At 39.4% G+C, this 24,914-nt stretch overlaps 1 protein-coding gene and 1 long non-coding RNA gene across 5 annotated transcripts in view; both read right to left on the minus strand.

Moving 5' to 3' along the window:
* The window catches only part of LOC115223900 (ubiquitin-conjugating enzyme E2 H), a 138,338-nt gene that overhangs the window by 98,524 nt on the left and 14,900 nt on the right, over positions 1-24,914 (minus strand). The gene's annotated exons all lie outside the window — the stretch shown is intronic.
* LOC118767760 lies at positions 6,808-24,277 on the minus strand. The gene is made up of 4 exons (XR_005003671.1): positions 24,247-24,277; positions 9,273-9,287; positions 8,392-8,397; positions 6,808-7,200 (listed from the first exon to the last, which is right to left on the minus strand). It is a non-coding gene; the product is annotated as an uncharacterized LOC118767760 (long non-coding RNA).

Consider the following 24,914-nt stretch of genomic DNA (forward strand, 5'->3'; position numbering starts at 1 on the left):
AAGCCCATTACTTATTCTATCGGTCTCTTTTGCCGAACCGCTAAGTAACGGGGACATAAACACACCAGCATCGGTTGTCAAGCAATGCTAGGGGAACAAACACAGACACACAAACATACACGCACACACACACATATATATATACATAAAGAAAGGCGGCGAGCTGGTAGAAACGTTAGCACGCCGGGCGAAATTCGTAGCCGTATTTCGTCTGTCGTTACGTTCCGAGTTCAAATTCCGCCGAGGTCGACTTTGCCTTTCATCCTTTCGGGGTCGATAAATTAAGTACCAGTTACGCACTGGGGTCGATGTAGTCGACTTAATCCCTTTGTCTGTCTTTGTTTGTCCCCTCTGTGTTTAGCCCCTTGTGGGTAGTAAAGAAATATATATATACATATATACGACAGGCTTCTTTCAGTTTCCGTCTACCAAATCCACTCACAAGGCATTGGTCGGCCCGAGGCTATAGCAGAAGACACTTGCCCAAGGTGCCATGCAGTGGGACTGAACCCGGAACCATGTGGTTGGTAAACAAGCTACTTACCACACAGCCACTATATATAAACAGAGAGAGAGAGAGAAAGAGATCTAAAAATTCATGAGTCAGAAAAACATATGCTCCCATATATTGGTCAATAGTAGAGTGGGTATATTATATTGGTGTGTGTGTGTGTTCATTTTTAACTATGTTTGTCCCCCATCACTGCTCGACAATTGTTGACGTGTTTACTCCCCCATAACTTAGACAGATAGAATGAGAATAAGACTTGAAACAAAACTAAGTACAGGGGGAGGGCAAGTTCTACTAAAATTCTTCAAAGCAGTGCCTAGCATGGCCACAGTCTAATGACCAGAACAACATTATATATATATATATATATATATATAGGCGCAGGAGTGGCTGTGGTAAGTAGCTTGCTAACCAACCACATGGTTCCGGGTTCAGTCCCACTGCGTGGCACCTTGGGCTAGTGTCTTCTACTATAGCCTCGGGTCGACCAATGCCTTGTGAGTGGATTTGGTAGACGGAAACTGAAAGAAGCCTGTCGTATATATGTATATATATATATATATATATATGTGTGTGTGTGTCAGTGTTTGTCCCCCTAGCATTGCTTGACAACCGATGCTGGTGTGTTTATGTCCCCGTTACTTAGCGGTTCAGCAAAAGAGACCGATAGAATAAGTACTGGGCTTACAAAGAATAAGTCTCAACTAAAGGCGGTGCTCCAGCATGGCCGCGGTCAAATGACTGAAACAAGTAAAAGAGTAAAAAGAGAGTAATATATATATATATATATATATATATATATATGTATAGGTGCAGGCATGGCTTTGTGGTTAAGAAGCTTGCTTTGCAATCATGTGGTTTTGGGGTTCAATCCCATGTGGTACTTTGTGCAAGTGTCTTCTACTGCAGTCCTGGGTTGACCAATGCCTTGTGAGCGAATTTGCTATATGGAAACTGTGAGGAAGCCTGTTGTATAGGTGTCCTACCACACCCAGATAACTGGTGTTGGTTTGTTTACATCCCCATAACTTAGTAGTTTGGTGAAAAAAGACCAATAAGTATCAAACTTAGAAATAAGTACTGAGGTTGATTTTTGATTGTTGGAACTCTTCAAGGCAGTACTCCAGCATGGCCACAATCCAGTGACGGAAACCAATACATATACATCATGTATCCAATTTGTGTGTCAGTCATTTGACCGTGGCCATGCTGAACCCCAGGACTAATTCTTTGTAAGCCCAGTACTTGCTCTATTGGTATCTTTTGCCAAACCGCTAAGTTACCGAGACATAAATACACCAATATCAGTTGTGGGGCACAAACACAGACACATGCATTCATATATTTGTGTGTGTGTGTGTACGACAGGCTTCTTTCAGTTTCCGTCTACCAAATCCACTCACAAAGCTTTGGTTGGCCCAAGGCTATAGTAGAAGACACTTGCCCAAGGTGCCACACAGTGGGACTGAACCCAGAATCATGTCGTTGGGAAGCATGCTTCTTACCAAACAGCCGCACCTATATTATATATATATTATATATATATATATTATAGTGGCAGTGTGGTAAGTAGCTTGCTTACAACCACATGGTTCCGGGTTCAGTCCCACTGCGTGGAACCTTGGTCAAGTGTCTTCTACTATAGCCTCGGGCCGACCAAAGCTTTGTGAGTGGATTTGGTAGACGGAAACTGAAAGAAGCCTGTCGTATATATGTACATACATACATATATATATATATATATATATATATATATAATATATATATATATGTTGTGTGTGTATATGTTTGTGTCTGTTGTTTGTTCCCCTAGCATTGCTTGACAACCGATGCTGGTGTGTTTACGTCCCCGTCATTTAGCGGTTCGGCAAAAGAGACCGATAGAATAAGTACTGGGCTTACAAAGAATAAGTTCTAGGGTCGATTTGCTCTACTAAAGGCGGTGCTCCAGCATGGCCGCAGTCAAATAACTGAAACAAGTAAAAGAGTAAAATAGTACACAAACATGTACACATATGTACATGCAGACATATCTATCTTTATTTATACACACACAAACATACATATAGTGATGTGAGAGAAAAAAAAACCAAGCATGCATGCATACATACATCTACATTGTGTTCATTGATGCTTATATATAAACAAAAAGACACCTGGCTTATAAGGAAGAAGGCTTTCAAGACGTAACCCAAATTGCTAGAAATACTTATAAAATCTTTCAAAACCACATCCTACTGTGCTAAAGAAGGCAGACCAAACATATCTGCTTAGTGTCATCCTAGATATACTATGCCTGTTAAAAGACAAGGCAGTCATGGTCGGGACATGTTTGACCAGAGGCTGGTCGACCAAGGCAGACCTGTGGCTAAACAACGGCAGCGAGATGAAGATATAGAGACAGAGAGAAGAGAGAAAGAAGGGTGTAGAAATCACAGCAGACATGAACCTAGAGAACAAAGAGAAAGAGTCATCTATTTATTAGAGCATGGTAAAGAGGAGGAGGAGGTGAGGAAGAGGGGGAACCCACAGACGACTTCAGTAAAGACTGAATATGTCTGTTGTGTGTGTGTGTGTATGTATGTGAGTGTATAATGAAGATAATAATGAGGTGATTGTATACATTGCTCAGGTGCAATACAATCCCTTTGAAACGGAAAAGAGAGTGAAACCACTCATAAGTCAAGTAAAGACAGACAGAAATGAAAGCCAAATATGTGTGTGTGTGTGCATATATATATATATATATATATATATATATTACAGGCGCAGGAGTGGCTGTGTGGTAAGTAGCTTGCTAACCAACCACATGGTTCCGGGTTCAGTCCCACTGCGTGGCATCTTGGGCAAGTGTCTTCTGCTATAGCCTCGGGTCGACCAATGCCTTGTGAGTGGATTTGGTAGACGGAAACTGAAAGAAGCCTGTCGTATATATGTATATATATGTATGTGTGTGTGTTTGTGTGTCTGTGTCTGTCCCCCTAGCATTGCTTGACAACCGATGCTGGTGTGTTTACGTCTCCGTCACCTAGCGGTTCGGCAAAAGAGACCGATAGAATAAGTACTGGGCTTACAAAGAATAAGTCCCGGGGTCGATTTGCTCGACTAAAAGGCGGTGCTCCAGCATGGCCGCAGTCAAATGACTGAAACAAGTAAAAGAGTATATATAATATATACATAGTAGAATAAGAAATAGAAAGTCATTATATATTTTGTTTGATTCAACTCTTCAAGGCAGTACTCCAGCATGGCCATTCCTATTCATTTTTTTTTCAAATATATAATACTGGATTAACCAATGCCTTGTGAGAGAATTTGCTATATGGAAACTGTGTGGAAGCCTGTTGTGTGTGTGTCCCACCACTGCTAGATAACTGGTGTTGGTTTGTTTACATCTCCATAACCTAGCAGTTTGGCAAAAAAGACCAATAAAATATGTACGGTATTATATATTTGAAAAAACTGAACAGAAATGGCTTTTCTGATAATTTACTAATTAGATGTTTGTGCCTAATTAGAGTAGAAAAAATCATCAGCAAAGTCAATTTTATTCATTCTTTCAAATATATATTCTTTTATTTGTTTCAGTCATGTGACTGCGGCCATGCTGGAGCACCGCCTTTAGTCGAACAAATCAACCCCAGGACTTATTCTATAGGTCTCTTTTGCCGAACTGCTAAGTTATGGGGACGTAAACACACCAACATCAGCTGTCAAAAGATGGCTGGGGGACAAACAAAGACACACAAATATATATATACTATGGGCTTCTTTCAGTTTCCGTCTACCAAATCCACTCACAAGGTTTAAGTCAGCCCAAAGGCAATAGTAGAAGACACTTGTCCAAGGTGCTACACACAGTGGGACTGAACCCGAAAATGTGGTTGGGAAGCAAGCTTCTTACCACATAGCCACATATATAAACATACACACTCGTAATACAGCAGATAATTTCGTTAATTATATAAAGGCAAGGGATCAGCAAAAATCATTCGAGCATCAGAATAAACACATTTTGTGGTTTTATGTTCCAGATCTTTAGGTCCTTAGTTCAAAATTCACCAAACTCAGCTTCACCGCTTTTTGCTTTTTTCTTTTTTTTTTTTTGTATCCCTTTTTTGGAGGCGTGTGGAGTGGGGGGGGGGTGAGGGTAGAGTTATTAAAATACAGAATCAGTCAAGTAACTGGGGTGGGGGAGGAAGGAGGAGAGGGGGAGAAGGGTCAGTGACATATGCTACCCCCCCCCACCACCACCCCCACACTCGCATAAAATTGCCTGCTGGCCTTGATGCTAAACAACAGGAACAATTATTTAGGACTCATGACTGTCGCTGTTCTGGGCAAAAGGGTGGGGATGGGGTGGAGTGGGGGCTAGAGGCGATGATTCACCCTTCACAATGTGCAATGAGTTTAAGCAGTAACAAGAAGAATGGTAGCGCTTGATATAACACCCCCTACACACACACACACACCCTACCCCTACGTATGGAACGCTCTCCCGTTTGCACCTCTATGTGTAAATATATATGTGCGTGTGGCCTAGTGGTTAGTTGTGTTGCACTCACAGTCGTGAGATCGTGGTTTCGATTCCCCAGGTAGGCTGTGTGTTGTATTCTTGAGCAAAACACTTCATTTCATGTTGCTCAGTCCACTCAGCTGTAAATGGTTTTACCCTGCGATGGACTAGCCTTCTGAGATCGGGGATTGTTGGCCTAACCAGTAGAATGGTATCATTAAATAATGGAAAGTGCATTGTGACCAGTGATGTGCAACATCTGATTGTCTGACTGGTCATGTAATCACATTGAATATATAAATATATATGTGTGTGAGTGTGTGTATATATATATATATATATATACATATAAAGAGAGTAAAAATTATTAATTTATAATTAATGAATTTCACCAAGTAGTTTCAGTACGAAAAAGAACCATATTCAATAATTGTTATAAATATATATATATATATATATATATATATGTATGTGTAGAGAGAGGGAAAGAAATTGGAGTTTAAGAAGGTAACAACTTCACAAGATGATGCCATGAGACACACATCTATGTACATAGGGATACGTACGTGTGTATGTGTGTACGTACATATGAGCATGCTTATAAATTATATTAATTATATATATATATATATATATATATGTATGTGTAGAGAGAGGGAAAGAAATTGGAGTTTAAGAGGTAACAACTTCACAAGATGATGCCATGAGACACACATCTATGTACATAGGGATACGTACGTGTGTATGTGTGTACGTACATATGAGCATGCTTATAAATTATATTAATTATATATATATATATATATTTACATGTGTGTGTGTGATTACCATCATTAAATATAAATTGTTGATTTCTTGAAATTATCTCCACTTCCAGAGAAGGTAGAGCAATCATTAGAACAATCACATCGTAGCAATTGTGACCAACTCCAGATGAGAAGGGGAGACAATCTCCAGAAAGAAGAGTTCTCCAAAACTGAGATGTGATTGTGTCTTCACCTACCTCACACCAGCATGGGAAAAGGGAACATAAAAACAGAATTATATCTACATGTAGATCTATATATATAGCTGCAGGCGTGAACCTCCTGGTTCTGGGTTCAGTCCCACTGCGTGGCACCTTGGGCAAATGTCCTTTTTTATAGCCTAGGGTTGACCAAAGCTTTGTGAGTGGATTTGGTAGAAGGAAACTGTAAGAAGCCTGTCGTGTGTGTTTGTCCCCCCACCAGAGGTTGACAACTGATGTTGGTGTGTCTGCATCCCCGTAACTTAGTGGTTTAGCAAAGGAGACCAATAGAAAAAAGAACCTTGGGTTGATTCATTCAACTAAAAAGTCAAAGTAGTGCCCCAGCATGGCCGCAGACTAATGACAAACAAGTAAAAGATAAAAGACATATATAGGCGCAGGTGTGGCTGTGTGGTAAGAAGCTTGCTTCCCGACCACATGAGTCAGAGTTCAGTCCCACTGCGTGGCACCCTAGGCAAGTGTCTTCTAGTGTAGCCTTCGGCTGACCAAAGCCTTGTGAGTGGATTCAGACGGAAACTGAAAGAAGCCCGTTGTATATATATATATGTATGTGTGTGTGTGTGTATATATATATAATGTATGTATATGTTTTGGCATCTATATATGTCTCCCTACCATCGCTTGACAACCGATGTTGGTGTGTTTGTGTCCCCTTAACTTAGCAGTTCAGCAAAAGAGAATCGACAATAAATACCAGGCTTACAAAGAATAAGTCCGGGGGGGTCAATTTATTCGACTAAAGGCAGTGCTCCAGCATGGCCACAATCAAATGACTGAAAGACGTAAAAGAATCTACACGCAAATATTTAAGATTAATGAATACAAAGCTTGCCCCCTAATCCCATGGTTTCAGGTTCTGCTCTGCACCCATGGTACCTTGAGCTAAACCCTGTGACTCGCTCATGCCTTGTGAGTGAAACCAGGAAAAAGAAACAATATGAAACTCATCACATCACAGTTTCACTCAGATGAAGGCTGAGCGAAATAGTGATGTGATGAGCTCCACATTTACATTCCCTCTAAATCAGGGGTTATCAGCCATGTTTTATCCATGGACCCCTTCGATTACTATTTGATTCTGGTGGACCCTGTCATAACCAATTTGATGTTTAAAAACTAGTTTTATAAAAGCTTCTTTCAAAATTCCTATTTTGTTTTCCATAGCCAGCGCTGCCTCGACTGGCTCCAGTGCCGGTGGCACATAAAAAGCACCATCCGAACGTGGCCGATGCCAGCGCCGCCTTGGCTGGCTTCCGTGCTGGTGGCACATAAAAAGCACCATCCGAACATGGCCGATGCCAGCGTCGCCTTGGCTGGCTTCTGTGCCGGTGGCACGTTAAAAGCACCAACCGATCGTGGCCGATGTCGGACCCCCCTGGCACCTGTGCAGGTGGCACGTAAAAAGCACTCACTACACTCGTGGAGTGGTTGGTGTTAGGAAGGGCATCCAGCTGTAGAAACTCTGCCAGATCAGACTGGAGCCTGGTGCAGCCCCCGGCTTCCCAGACCCCGGTCGAACCATCCAACCCATGCTAGCGCGGAAAACGGACGTTAAACGATGATGATGATGATGTTCACTTGTGTGAGGTTGAACCATGTAATATGTTAGAGAGAGAAACCTCGCAGTTGTTTCTTGCAATGCATGCTAATACATACATCTAAAGGACAATTTTTTAAGGGGCCCTTAAAATATTACTGTGGAGCCCCTATTTACTATTTTGTTGCATGGACACCCAAAAATCTTATGTGGACCCCCCAGGGGCCATATGGACCCAAGTTGAGAACCCCTGCTCTAAATAATACAATAGGTTCTATAGATGTGCTGTCAAAGAACAGGTAAGGGTTGGTGACATGAAGGGCATCCAGCTGTAAAATACTACCCCAATGTCTTAATCCAATCCACACCAGTATCAAAAAGCAGATGAAAAAAATAAAAAGAGAAAACTAAAACAAACATATGTCCTTGAGCAAAACACTTCATTTCACTTTGCTGCAGTTCACTCTAGTGTAAATGAATAACTCTGCAATGGACTAATCTTCCGATCAGAGAGAATGTTAGCAAGCCTGCCTAGCTAGCAAGGTGTGGCATCATTCAAAAGTTAAAACAATGCAAAGCACATTGTCACCAGGGATGCACAAGATCTGGTAGTCTGGTCAATCACGTGACATGTTTAAAAAAAAAAGACCCCTTTTGTCATGAATGCCTTTGGGATTGCACCAAGAAAATTCCCCTCTGAAGTACAAGTCCAGGTAAGGTTGTCCCCTCTCCACACAACTGATGTTATCCAAGGGAAAGGCAAAGGGGCCAATACAGCTTGGCACCAGTGACATTGCAACTCATTTCTACAGCTGAGTAAACTGGTGCAACGTGAAATAAAGTGTCTTGCTCAAGAACACAACACACAGCCTGGTCTGGGAATCAAACTCACTACATCTAACCACTGAGCCATGCACCTTCACACATGACATGTAAGTATATATATATATACACATAGGTTGTCTAACCTATGTGATCATGGTAAAGTAGATGCTAAAATGATGATTATGATGATACAATCTTTCACAGTAAATCTGTTCCTTTCCATCATAGGTTCCAAGCTATACAAGGTGACCCCATCAGTGCTGGTGTTGCAGAAAACACCCAGTGTTCAGTAACAATGCAAGGCTTGAGAGAGCTTTTTAATCTTGCTGATGGAAAGGCAACCTTCATTGTGCTGGTGCTATGATAAATATACACCCAGTACACTCTGTAAAGTGATGGGTGTCAGCTGTAGAAACTATGACAAAATGAGACATTGGAGCAAGACATGGTTTCCTGACTTATTGAATCCAGTTGAACCATCCTATCCTTGCCAGCATGGAACGTAAAAGGTAAAACAATGAGGAGGAGAAGGGGATATATATATATATATATATCAATAATAACAAAGGGTAAAATTAATCAATTAAGAAGTAATCGATAATTTCACCAAGTAGAATTCGGTATGAAAAAAGGACCATTTCACGGTAAACTTAAGTAATACTAATAAAAGGGTTAAGCAAAGAACTGCTATATATATATATATATATATATATATATATATATATATATATATATATATATATATATGGATATATTTGATTGTCAGATGAATTTATTCATTTTTTCCCCATTTATTTTAATCCTTATTTTTAATCAACAATCTTAATAAATCAGTCAATAATGTATTCTCCTTCACTGTTTTGCCCACATTCTTTGATGATAGAAATCATCGGGTCTTGACTCAAAAAATTCATCAAGCCACATTTTTTAGCTCCATGTCATTGTTGGACAAAATGCCTCATAGACTGTTCAAGAGTGACCAAAAAAAACTAACAATCTGAAGAAGCTTTATCAAAAGAATACTGCATGCAGTCGAACTTTCCATCTAAGCTCTTGAATAGCATTTTTTGGTAAAATTATCAACATGGGGACAAGCATTGCCATGTCAAGTCATTTCAGCTGGATTGCCATGTTGAGCTTTGCATTTTTTTAACATGAATCTCAGCATTAATTGTATGGTTGTTTTATAGAATTTTCTAGTAGATTAGCCCTTCCTAATTCTATCAAACACAGATCATTGTCTTGCATCATTGCAACTCTGGCTTGGCTCAAGCTGTTGCTCGCTTGTCAGGACCTAACCATTCTTTCCTCTGCTTCATTCTGACATAAAGACACCATTTTCTTATCATTGGTGATACTGCAGTAAAGAAATCTGTGTTGTGTCCCTAAGTAGCTCTGGTGTCAAGCAAGCAAACAAGTGGATAGAAGAGTGCTGGAGTTTGACTCTTCTGTTCAGAGTATGTGGCACACATGCACAGAGTTTTGTGACTTTACCCATCAAGTGAAGGTGACAGCCAATAGATTCTGCTGGACCAATTCCCGAGTGGGATTTGCACTGATGCAAATTCTTGTGGATGAGCTCATTCAATCAATCTGCACTGAATTGAACAAACTGACTGGAATGTGGAGAGCCTGTGAGGTCAAATGTCCTTTCCTAGAAGCATGAAAACCACTTCAGTAATAGCACCTTCCCTATATACAGTACAAATGTCCTGAGCAGCTTTGGTAGCTTGACTGAAAGTGAAGAGAAGTAGGGGAAGACTTGTGGAGTGGTTGGTGTTAGGAAAGGCATCCAGCTGTAAAACCCCTGCCAAAACAGACACAGTAGCCTTGGGTAGATTTTCTGGCCAGCTCTTGTCAACCATCCTACTCATGCATGGAAGATGGATGTTAAACAATGATGATGATGATGGTATCTATATATATAAATATACAGTTTCAGCAGCCACAACTTGACATTTTTCACTGTCATGTTAGGAATGTCCATCCTCTATTAGCTTTGGTCAGTCCTCAACTTTATGGTGTATGTCTCTGTCCAATGTAATTGAATGGGCTTCTAGATGTTATAAATCCTGATGAGAAGCCTGATGTGTGTGTGTGTGTGTGTATGCCATCAAGGCAGTCTTGTAGCCCCTCCTCTTCCTTGACTTGTCTCCAAGCAAGGTAATAATTCCCCATGGCCAGACATGTTTTTGCATGTACTCTTTTTTTTTTTCATCAACATTATCATTTAACGTCCATTTTCCATGCTGGCATGGGTTAGATGGTTTTACTGAAAACTGGTAAGCTGGAGAGCCACACTAGGTTCCAATCTGATTTGGCAAGGTTTCTATGGCTGGATGCCCTTCCTAATGCCAACCACTCCAAGAGTGTAATCGGTACTTTTTATGTGCCCCCAGCAGGGTGCCAGTCACGTGACACCAGTATCAGCCACAACAATTTCCCTTGGCTCAACGAGTCTTCTCAAGCACAGCCTATCACCAAATGTCTTGGTTCCCTGTTACTGTCCCCTTGAGATGCCAAAGGTGTCAGTCACATATAAATGCATTCAGTTAATTTATATGGAAGCATAAGGCAGCGTACTGACAGAACCTTTGGCATGCTGAGCAAAACACTTAGCGACATTTCGCCCGTCTTTACATTCTGAGTTCAAATTCTGTTGAGGTTGATTTACTCTTTACTCTTTTACTTGTTTCAGTCATTTGACTGCGGCCATGCTGGAGCACCGCCTTTAGTCGAGCAAATCGACCCCGGGACTTATTCTTTGTAAGCCCAGTACTTATTCTATTAGTCTCTTTTGCCGAACCACTAAGTGACGGGGACGTAAACACACCAGCATCGGTTGTCAAGCAATGCTAGGGGGACAAACACAGACACATATATATATATACATATATACGACAGGCTTCTTTCAGTTTCTGTCTACCAAATCCACTCACAAGGCATTGGTCGGCCCGGGGCTATAGCAGAAGACACTTGCCCAAGATGCCATGCAGTGGGACTGAACCCGGAACCATGTGGTTGTTTAGCAAGCTACTTACCACACAGCCACTCCTGCGCCTATTTAGCGTTTCATCCTTTCAGAGTTGATAAAATAAGTACCAGTTGCATACTGGGGTCAATGTAATCGACTTGCCTTGCTTCCCTGAAATTGCTGGCCTTGTGTCAAAATTTGAGACCAATTTATATGGAAATAATGTTTAACGGGGAAGGAAGAATTGAAGATGGTGGTTGAAGAGGCAAAACTATCAGAAGCGGATAAACAAGAAAATCTAAAGAACGAAAAGAAGAAAACTGAAGAATTAAATTCTATAAACACACAAACACATTATGGTGCTAAAGAACATCTACCTACATATCTTCCTACCATTCTAGGTATGAGGGGCTGCTGAAAAGTTCCTGGCTTCAAGGCTTTTTGCAAAATGCCTGGTAGGAGGCCCAACCTACTGAGTTCTTTTTACAGGGCTTAGCAAAAACTGAAAGACCACTGCAATAAGTATGCGGATCTGAGAGGGGAGTATGTTGAAGGAAATCTTAACTGATCCTCCTGTATTTTCATTTAGCCAAAGCTAAGAACTTTTCAGCACCCCTTCATATACACAGCCTTCACTTCTTCTGTCCCCAACCTCCACAACACAAGGGAGCCTCAAGAGGGTAATCTGACCTGATAGAAACTTCAGCTGCATCACCTCAAGTGATGCCCCCTACTATATTTCGCGCCGGGTGAAATGCTTAGTGGTATTTCGTCTGTCGTTACGTTCTGAGTTCAAATTCCGCCGAGGTTGACTTTGCTTTTCATCCTTCCGGGGGTCGATAAATAAAGTATCAGTTACGCACTGGGTCGATGTAATCGACTTAATCCCTTTGTCTGTCCTTGTCTGTCCCCTCTATGTTTAGCCCCTTGTGGGTAGTAAAGACATATATATTTCAAAATATAAATCAAAGAAAAATAAGGCTGGATGGTCATGACTAAGACATCTTCGATCATAGGTACACTTAGTAGCATCTGACCTAGGGTTGTACTATATAAGAACTATAAATACTGTTCCACATACAACGCAGAGACCAAACCAACCGTTATTATCAAGATGATGTTGCAACATTGGGCTGATTATGTTCGACAACAGTGTCCAGTGAATCGCTGACCAACCTGTGTTCATACACAACCAGACATACAGAGAGACACATACACACACCCCCAATCAAAGATATAGACAATCAATCACACATCAATACTTACAAGGAGTGTAGAAAGGTGGTGGTGTATCAGACATAACAACATACCCATATATTCACACAAATACACACATATATGTACATATACACACACATATACAGATATACCTTTACTTATACATATAGACATACATATATATCTCACGCATACAGAGTGGTGAGCTGCCAAAATTTTTAGTAACTGGTTTGCTCAGCTGCCAAAATCTTAACTGGTTTGTTGAGCCAGAGAAATCTTTTATCATGGGTTCTGAAGAACAGATTATGGTTTTATTAGAAGACCTTAGGGGAAGGAAGTGGAAAAGAAGAAAATATCGATGGTTTCCACGTCATGGAAAGATCAATCAATCAATCAATCAATATAAAGATGGGGAAATTGGTAGAGTTTGTTATATGGATTGTTGTTGAAGATAGTATTTATCATACGGACTGTAGAGTGGAATGTTCTGTTGCTTGAGTGCCTCAGCCAAGAGTGGAGAAACTGGGGTGAAAACTCAAGATGAGGGAATGATTCACTGAAGAGAAGAAGAGAGAAGAAGGAGAGTCACTAAATAGGATAGAGTGAAAGTGATAGGTGTAGTATAGAGGGGGAGACAGGGAAGTGGTGAGGGACGACAATACATCAAACACAGAGAATATTATAGTCGCAATCACAGCTTAAAGTACTGTAAGGAGGCAAGAATGACCATGATGGTACAAGAACAGAAGCAAAGCAGGAGAAGAGGTGGTGACACACAAACTTACATTCTTTTACTCTTTTACTTGCTTCAGTCATTTGACTGCGGCCATGCTGGAGCACCGCCTGCCTTTAGTCGAGCAAATCGACCCCGGGACTTATTCTTTTTGTAAGCCCAGTACTTATTCTATCGGTCTCTTTTGCCGAACCGCTAAGTGACGGGGACGTAAACACACCAGCATCGGTTGTCAAGCAATGCTAGGGGGACAAACACAGACATACACACACACACACACATATATATATTATATATATATATTATATATATATATTATATATATATACATATATACGACAGGCTTCTTTCAGTTTCCGTCTAACAAATCCACTCACAGGGCATTGGTCGGCCCGGGGCTATAGCAGAAGACACTTGCCCAAGGTGCCACGCAGTGGGACTGAACCCGGAACCATGTGGTTGGTTAGCAAGCTACTTACCACACAGCCACACCTGCGCCTACATTGGATGTGTATTACATATACAATCATCCATGTAAAAAAAAAAAAAGATACATTGAAAGAGACTGTACATTTCCTTACTACCAACCGAGCACACAAATACATACATGCATCTTTTAAAGTCTATTTTCCATGCTGGCATGAGTTGGACGGTTTCACTGAAAACTGGTAAGCTAGGGAGCAGCATTAGGACCCAATCTGATTTGGCATGGTCTCTATGGCTGGATGCCCTTCCTAACACCAACCACCCCAACAGTGCAGCAAGTGCTTTTTATGTGCCACTGGCACAGGTGCCAGTTGCATAACACTGGCACTGGTCACAACTACGATCTCACTTGGCTTGACAGGTTTTCTCTAGTGTTGTATATCGCCAAAGATCTTGGTCGCTTATCACTGCCTCTGTATGGGACATTCCTGGATCCCTCTCTATGCACCCCGTCTCATCATTCTTACCACTGTCTCTTTCTTTCTCTCTCTCTAACCCTTGACACTAATCTCTTCCCCCTGTCCCTTTCATACACCCTCCTCTAATAACCTCTACTTTCTCACCCCCACCCCCACAACCCCTCACAGCTACAAATTTGTTTCTCACATCATCTTGCCCGTAATCATCACACTCACTCTCTCCCATTTTTTCCAGGGGCCTTAAATGCAAGTTGCCAGGTGACATCACTGATGCTGGTGCGACATGAAAAATGCACCCAGTATACTCTAAAAAAAGTGGTTGCTATCATGAAGGGCATCCTGGCTTAGAGACCTAGCCGAAAGGGACATTGGAGCATGATGCAGTTCCCTGACTTGTTGGATGCTGTCAAACTGTCTAATCAAAGTCAACAAGGAGGGACAATGGTTAAATAGAAATATACATGCACAGGAGTGGCTGTGTGGTAAGATGTTTGCTTCCCAATCTCGGTTCTGGGTTAAGTCCCACTGCATGGCACCTTGGACAAGTGTCTTCTATTATAGCTTCGGGCCAACCAAAGCTTCGTGAGTGAATTTGATTGATGGAAACTGAAAGCCCATTGTGTGTGTGTGTATATTTACATATATAAATATATATATATTTACACACACAAATATGTGTCATCATCATCATCATCGTATATATATATATATATATATATATATATATATATATATATAGTACTCCAGTATGGCCGCTGTCAAATGACAAACAAATAAAAGAATATGTGGATGTCCAAATTTGGTCAAATGTATTTTTTTCATTATATATTTTTGCTTGCAATAGCCAGTTCTTTTGGTCAAACTATCGTATCTCCAGCTGCTTCAGATGCCAAGATATCAAAAATTGTCGAAGTGTAGTACAATGGTTTTGCTATGGAAAGGTGAAACTATTCTTTACGTTTCCTGAAAAAGCAACGTTTTGGACTTACGACACTTTTGCATAATAGCAATGATATGAACACATCAGTATATCTATGTATAAGCATGAGTTAGACTAAAGTTCCACCAGGAGAGAGACTTTTCTGCTAACATAAAAAAACACATCCACACATTTTTGCTTGTTTTGAAACTCAAGATGAGAGTCTGTCTCAGGACTCCAGCTTTGAGCCACTGACTGGAGTCATGAGACAAACTTTCAGTGTTGGTTTTAATCAAAGACCATATCCTGAGCACTCCTTTCCCATTCATCCAACATGAAGCAAAATCACGTATATATCATCACCATCATCAACCTCATTTTACATCCGTGTTCCATGCTGGCATGGGTCGGACAGTTTGATAGGATCCGATATATCCAAGGACTTCATCGAGCCCTTCCCAACACCAACTATTTTACATCGTGGACTGGGTGACACTCGCACACATGCCTAAAGGAAAAAGCTTGACTATGGATGCAGGGCTGGCTTTGTGGTTAAGAAGTTTGCTTCCCGACCATGTGGTCTCAGACTGTGGAATATGAACCCTGTAACAGTACTTATGAAATAAAGAAAACATAAATGGTATTTTATGCTTTAAGTAACATACACGTATTTCATTAACCTAACTGCTAGGATTACATACTTATTTTCTTATGCATGCACAAGTACTTATCTTTGTACTCCACTGCTTTATATGTGTGTGTGTGTGTGGTGTGTGTGTGTGTGTGTGATGTATTCTTTTATTTGTTTCAGTCATTTGACTGTGGCCATGCTGCAGCATCGCCTTTAGTCGAACAAATCAACCCCAGGACATATTCTTTGTAAGCCAACTACTTATTCTATCAATCTCTTTTTGCCAACCACTAAGTTACAGGGATATAAACACACCAACATCGGTTGTCAAGCGATGGTGTGGGGGTCAAACACAAACACACAAATACATACATACATACATACATACATATACGTATATATATATGTGATGGGCCTCTTTCAGTTTCCGTCTACCAAATACACTCTCAAGGCTTTGGTCAGACTGAGGTTATAATAGAAGATGCCCAAAGCACCACACAGTGGGACTGAACCTGGAACCATGTGGTTGGGAAGCAAGCTTCTTATCACACAGTCACAAAACAGTTGCCAGCACATCTGATGTATTAAGCCAAGAATAAGAATAATTAGTTAACGAAAATTGACATCATAGGTGCAGAAGTGGCTGTGTGGTAAGTAGCTTACTTACCAACCACATGGTTCCGGGTTCAGTCCCACTGCGTGGCATCTTGGGCAAGTGTCTTCTGCTATAGCCCCGGGCCGACCAATGCCTTGTGAGTGGATTTGGTAGACGGAAACTGAAAGAAGCCTGTCGTATATATGTATATATATGTATGTGTTTGTCCCCCCCCCCCAGCATTGCTTGACAACCGATGCTAGTGTGTTTACGTTCCCGTCACTTAGCGGTTCGGCAAAAGAGACCGATAGAATAAGTACTGGGCTTACAAAGAATAAGTCTCGGGGTCGATTTGCTCGACTAAAAGGCGGTGCTCCAGCATGGCCGCAGTCAAATGACTGAAACACATAAAAGAGTAAAGAGTATCACCCAATCACTAATTCCAAGTGAAAATAAGGCAAAGGAAACAAGGCTGATATTTTACTTAAATATAAAATGCAGAAGGGAGAGAATCTCTTAGCAGTAAGTGATAACTCTCACCATGTTTCAGAGTTATAAGTCTTCCTCAGTGAAATTACCATATTTGATGGCCTATAAGACACATGAGTGCATTGGACACACCCTACCTTAGGCTATACTTTTGTAAAATAAATTACCACTAGAATAATGCTTAAATTCCTCCACTTCCCTGAATGACTAAGTTATTACCAGTAGTTATAAGCAATTTATTGCATCCACATTCGATATAAACATAAAGTAGGCGATTGTTCACCAACAGATGGCAGCACATACTGTAGGTGAGTTTTGAGCCTGCATTGCATGCAGGGGGATTTTTAAGCCATTTTTGGGTAAAAAAATGTGTCTTATAAGCTATGATGATGCTGTTTTGAACCCAGTGTAGCATTGTATCCGAAGAAATGACTGCAGGGTAGGAACATATATATATATATTCATCATCATCGTTTAATGTCAGTTTCCCATACTGGCATTGGTTGGACTGTTTCACTGGGAACTGGCAAGCCAGGAGGTCGCACCTGGCTTCAATCTAATCTAGCAATGTTTCTACAGCTGGATGCCCTTCCTAACGTCAACCATTCCAAGGGTGTGGTGGGTGATTTTTACGTGCCACTGGCATGGGAGCTAGTCAGGGGTACATATACGACGGGATTGTTTCAGTTTCCATCTACCAAATCCACTCACAAGGCTTTGGTCGGCCTGAGAGCCCAAAGTGCCATGCGGAGGGACTGAACCCAGAACCACGTGATTGAGAAGCAGGCTTCTTACCACACATCCACGCCTGCATGCAACCCTACCAACAAAAGGAAAACAAACACAACTGCTACTACCATTTCCCTACCAACCAGACACAATACCACCACCACCTCATGGTTGGCAGCTCCTTCCCTAACAATTAACAAAGTAATTTCCACACCACCAACAACAATGAGTGAGACTCTACGTCAGCCACGAGCAACCTGCGGCCCGCAGGGCGTTTTGAACGGCATGCCTAATGAAGGATAACCATGACATTTTTTTTAAAGTAGTGCCACGAGCCTAATGAGGAGCAATGTCTCATGCGACCCGTTTCTCGAAAAAGGTTGTCCCTGCCTGATCTATGCGGTCACTCAACGACCCGCAAGAAATAGCAGCCAAATCTTCGCCCAACCACAGCAGCAGCCGCCACCCAGTGATTAACAACACAAATCCACCACCTCTACCAACATAAGTATACAAAAAAAAAGGGAATAAGCAAAAGCTATCAGTTCTACGTGTAGATAAGACATTAAGATTATAGTGAGAGGGGGAGGACGGAAATACAACGAAGTAGGAGGAAGAGAGATAGAGGTGAAAGGATGAAAGAGGGAGAGAGAGTGAGGAGCGGAAAGAGAAGGATTTGAAAGGGAAATGCGAAAGAAGAATTATAAATTGTATGTATGTATATGCATACGTATGCACGTGATATATATATATATATAATATATGAATATATATATATATTATTATAAGGGCTTTAAAATAAATTACTTTGCCACATACTGAACTCATTAGAAATAGCAAGCTAAAGAAATTTCTTCAGCTTTTCTAATACTTAAAGAAGAGAGAGATCTTCTTTAAGTAGTAGACTAGCTGAAGAAATTTCTTTAGCTGCTATTTCTAATAGTTCAGTATGCAAAGTATTTATTTTACTAAGCCCTTATATATAATGTAATATTTTTGATTCGCCTATAATGGTCCCCTTACATACTGAACACTGGTGAAACTGATTATAATTAATTAATTTTACCGCAATTGTTGAATTATATATAGATATATTATATATATATATCATACTATACATCATTAGGCGATACAATGAATACGACTCTATATAACGAATAGTAATAGGCGATGAAAAACTGCCGTTCAACCGAAAATATCCTAAGTGACTCTTGGGACGAGTTTCGGGTATTCCACTTTTCAAACTGTATATATGTGTATGTATATATGTGTGTTGTGTGTGTGTGTGTATATATGTGTGTGTGTGTGTATATATGTGTGTGTATATATATTTTGGTGTGTGTGTGTAATTATATATATATATGTGTGTGTATATATATTTATGTGTGAATATGTGTGTATGTATGTATGTATGTATGTATGTATATGTATGTATATATATATATATATATATATATTATATATATATAAGGAGTAAATAAATTACTTTGCCACATACTGAACTCATTAGAAATAGCAGCTAAGAAATTTAGCTATTTCTATACTTAAAGAAGAGAGAGATCTTAAGTATAGAAATAGCTGAAGAAATTTCTTTAGCTGCTATTTCTAATGATTCAGTATGTGGCAAAGTAATTTATTTTACTAAGCCCTTATATATAATGTAATATTTTGAATTCGCCTATAATGGTCCCTTTACATACTGAACACTTGGAACTGATTAATAATTAATTAATTTTACCCCAATTGTTAACATTATATATATATATATATATATATATATATATACATCTACATACATAGTATGAATATATATAGGCGATGAAAAACTGCCGTTCAAACCGAAAAGATCCTAAGTGACTCTTGGGACGAGTTTCGGGTATTCCACTTTTCAAACTGTATATATGTGTATGTATATATGTGTGTGTGTGTGTGTGTGTATGTATATATGTGTGTGTGTGTGTATATATGTGTGTGTGTATATATATGTGTGTGTGTGTGTATGTATATATGTGTGTGTATATATATATATGTGTATATATATTTATGTGTGAATATGTGTGTAGTATGTATTATGTATGTATATGTATGTATATATATATGATATATATATATATATATATATATATATATATATAATGTAGGTCCCGGGTTGAGTCGGGGTTAACCACAGTAAATAAGGTACTCAATACATAGCAGAGTAAATTAATTTATTTTATAGAAGGAGCTTCTACAGGACTAGTACTGTTTCATTCAAATGAAATCATCAGGAAGCTTCCTGATGATTTCATTTGAATGAAACAGTACTAGTCCTGTAGAAGCTCCTTCTATAAAATAAATATATATATAACGTTAGAAGGTATTTTAGTTTTGTGGAAACAGTCGCTAAGAACATCATCATCATCGTCATTATCATGTTAAGATGTTATTCTAAAATGGAAGAAAGACATATGTTGTGAATTAAAAAAAGACCCAAAATAATTGTTTTTCCCCGACCAAGACAGCCTGACAGTCTTCCATAGAAAATATACAGACAACAAACGTCTAGTCCTGTGGTTCCCAATACAGGGTCCGCAAAGGCAGTACTAGGGATCAGTGAACTAAATCCAAAATTTCATATATCTATATATAAGGATAAACATATTAAAAGGGGTCCATCTGAAAACTCATTTAAATAAAGGGGTTGGGAACCACGTCTGGTATAATAGACGAGGGTATATATGAATAACTAAATATACTCATAAACATGTATATACTATAATAACAGTATACACGCGCACACATATTCTTTTACTTGTTTCAGTCATTTGACTGTGGCCATGCTGGAGTACCGCCTTTAGTCGAACAAATCGACCCCAAGACTTATTCTTTGTAAGCCTAGTACTTATTCTATTGGGTCTCTTTTGCCGAACCGCTAGATTATCGGGACAGAAACACACAAATACACACACACATTATGCGACGGGCTTCTTTTAGTTTCCTCTACCAAATCCACTGACAAGGCTTTGGTCGGTCCGAAGCCTTAGTAGCAGACACTTGCTCAAGGTCCCATGGAGTGGGACTGAACCCGGAAGCATGTGGTTGGTGAGCAAGCTTCTTACCACACAGCCACTCCTGCGCCTGTAATACACACACACGTGTACATATTGTGTGTGTGTATGTGCTATTTACCAATATGTATAGTTGAAATAAACCTTTGAGATGCTTTGCCCCACACAAAAACTGTAGAAGCCTCTTGAGGTTTTGCACGCTTTTCTAAATCCATTGTCCTCTCGCGCACATACACACATTAACGAAATATATACATACTTGTACATACTGTTGAGTGTTTTCATATATATGTGTGTGTGTGTTTAGTTACGTGGAAATTATTTTAAAAAACTGCCGTTCAAACCGAAAAGATCCGTCACTTATATAACATTACAACCGAATAATATATAAACGCATATACATACACATGCATATATGCATCGCGTAGAGCAGAATAGTTTATATATACGTGGGAGCGCTGAAAAGTTCCTAGTTTTAAGGGTGTACATACATATACACACATGAATATATAGACAGATATAAACAATATACATACACATATACATAACACCTATGTATACTGCATTTACCAAAATAGCTGTGTATTTATTGTACGTATATGTATGTATGTATGTAGGTAGATAGATAGATAGACAGACAGACAGACAGACAGACAGACAGATAGATAGATAGATAGATAGACAGATAGATAGATAGATAGACAGACAGATGTAGATAGATAGATAGACAGACAGACAGATGTAGATAGAAAGATAGATAGATAGATAGATAGATAGATAGATAGACAGACAGACAGATAGATAGATAGACAGTTAGATAGATAGATAGATAGATAGATAGATAGATAGACAGACAGACAGATAGACAGTTAGATAGATAGATAGATAGATAGATAGATAGATAGATAGATAGATAGACAGATAGATAGATAGATAGATAGATAGATAGATAGATAGACAGACAGATGTAGATAGATAGATAGACAGACAGACAGATGTAGATAGATAGATAGATAGATAGATAGACATGATAGAGTTAGATAGATAGATATAGATAGATAGACAGATACTGACAGATAGATAGAAGACAGTAGATAGATAGATAGATAGAAGACCGACAGATAGATAGATAGACAGTATAGATAGATAGATAGATAGATAGATAGATAGATGATAGTAGACAGACAGACAGATAGATAGAGATAGATAGATAGACAGACAGATGTAGATAGATAGATAGACAGACAGACAGATGTAGATAGATAGATAGTAGATAGATAGATAGATAGATAGATAGATAGATAGATAGAAGACAGATAGATAGATAGCAGTTAGATAGATAGATAGACAGTTAGATAGATAGATAGATAGATAGATAGATAGAAAGAGAGAAAAGGGGAGAGGGTAAGGGGTGTGAGAGTGTCTGTATACACACTCTCTTCTGGCGTGTGGAAATTCACACAATATTTAACAAATGCAAAAATTTAATGAACTCTAATTAACACAATGTGTTAAATAGATTGAGTGACTGCTCTGTCGGCCTCTCGCTATATATATATATATATATATTACAATAAATGAGCAAGTGCATGTATGTATAAAACAGCATGGGTGTATGTGTAAGTGTATATAACGGTTGTAAGTCTACATAACAGTGTGTGCAATCTTTAAATGATTAAATAATCCTCTTGATAAGACTGTCTTCATTACAACACATCATCTCTTATGAAGCAGACAAGTTGGAATCGGGCCCAAAGCTTAAAATCACATTTCAGTGTATATATAATTTATAAACACACACACATATATATATACACACACGGGCTATATATATATGATTTTGATGTGCGTGTACACGTGCGTACATACAATGCATATACAAACAGCTGTATGCAACGAAGACTGCTTCTAAGTCTAAAAAGAAGCGTAGAATTCCCAAGATTAATTGCGACATACACAAAGACATATTCATACACGCATGGCATCTTATGTAGTAGATACAGCGACAAGAAACAGCAACTAAATCCTCCCTCGAATCACATTTTAGTGTTTAAAAAGCAAGGTTGAGGGGATGGGGAGAAATGACGATCAATAATACAGTCTCGGATATACAGGTTTAAAAGATAAAAGACGAGATCGTCACAGCTGGAACGCTTTCGGTGTTAAGTCTATTCGAGCAAGTATGAACCTGGGCCTAAACAACAAAAACAGAGGGAGCGCCTACGTGGTTAGTGGAACAGCAGAAATAGCAGCTACATATGCATTCAAATAATAGTAACATCTTGGAAAAAAAAGATCGTCAGATAATGTAGTCCTCGATACACTATGGCAGAGGAAAGGCGGATAGAATGCTTTTAATTATACGCAGGTGAAACTGATCGGAGTTGACCTGGAGTTAAACAATAACAGACATGAATTAAATCACTGCATTTATAGGGAAATATCAAACAACGACTGCAGTATTGTGTCCACCATATATATAGGAAAAATATGTAAGGACCATTACTTATTCCTTGACTTATATATATATTTTTTTCTTTATTACCCACAAGGGGCTAAACACAGAGAGGACAAATAAGGACAGACAAACGGATTAAGTCGATTAGATCGACCCCAGTGCGTAACTGGTACTTAATTTATCGACCTCGAAAGGATGAAAGGCAAAGTCAACCTCGGCGGAATTTGAACTCAGAACGTAACGGCAGACGGAAGTACCACAAAGCATTTCGCCCGGCATACTAACGTTTCTACCACCTCGCCGCCTTGACTTATATATATCACCGTGTAAAACCCAGTTTGTCTGGAGCCCAACCACGAATTTACTATATAGAATTGTGACGAACCATAAGCTTGGAACCTGCTATAAGAATACGTGGAGTTCTTCACTGATCTAAATATTGTTAGCCTGGTGAGCCAACTGAGAGCTTATGAAGTATTTTGCCCGGATTGATAATCCCACGCTATTGGCTATATATATAAAATACAAAATGGGACAAGAACGCAAAACATCCGGACAACTAGGTGATACAAAAAGGGGACAACAAAACATCCGGATAGACGATACAAAGAAAACAAGGACGGGTCGTTCGAAGTTTTCTATCTTCAGTCAAGAACCAGATTATCCTCGCAATTTCGGCTGGTTCAATATACAATGTGGACGTACGTGTCACATATGCGCGGCAACTTGGTGGAAAATGTTTTCCACTTGAGATTCAGGGTGACCAAAACATTGCGAATGGATTTGGTAGACGAAAACTGAAAGAAGCCCGTCCTGTGTGTCCTCTTACCATAGCTTGACAACCAGTGTGGATTTCTTAATGTATTGTGTGGGTTGCATTCGAGATTTGTAGAGACACCTTAGATCTACGACTAAAGATAACTGAATTGGCAGACAGATTGACAGCCAAATAGATACACAGACACAAGTCCACCATTCCAACTAAGATACAAGATAGATACATAACACAAGAAGACTTCAGGTTGAAGCTGAACACAATGGCAGGGATTTGTCTGTATAAATGTTTATATATGTATGTATGTGTGTGTGTGTATATATATATAAAATACAAAATGGGATAAGAAGACAAAACATCTGGACAGTTAGGTGATACAAAAATGGGACAACAAAACATCCAGATAGACGATACAAAGAAACCAAGGACAGGTCATTCGAAGTTTTCTTTCCTCGGTCAAGTACCAGATTATCTTTGCAATTTCGGCTGGTGTGTAAGCATATATGTATACATGTATGAATGTATACAAATACATACACACATGTGTATGTGTATATATATATAAAATACAAAAAAATGGGATAAGAACACAAAACATCCAGATAGACGATACAAAGAAACCAAGGACAGGTCATTCGAAGTTTTCTTTCCTCAGTCAAGTACCAGATTATCTTTGCAATTTCGGCTGGTGTGTAAGCATATATGTATACATGTATGAATGTATACAAATATATACACACATGTATATGTGTGTGTGTGTATATATATATATATATATATGTATGTGTGTGTGTGTGTGTGTGTGTGTGTGTGTGTTTGTACACACACATTGTAGAATGCAACTTCTTGGAACATTGCAGATTCGTAGGACGTCACACTGAAATCCTACGAAAGACAAAACATTCAGGGCTGCAGGCAGGTTCCAGAAATAGGCAAGCTAGGTTTTCTAGATATTTCTTCCTTAAAAGGAAAGCAGTGCTATCCTTGGAAAACTGCTTCTCAGTCACCATAGCAACTGCCAAATA

Source organism: Octopus sinensis, linkage group LG24, assembly GCF_006345805.1.
Source record: "Octopus sinensis linkage group LG24, ASM634580v1, whole genome shotgun sequence".
In the NCBI taxonomy this organism is placed as follows: Eukaryota; Metazoa; Mollusca; class Cephalopoda; order Octopoda; family Octopodidae; genus Octopus; species Octopus sinensis.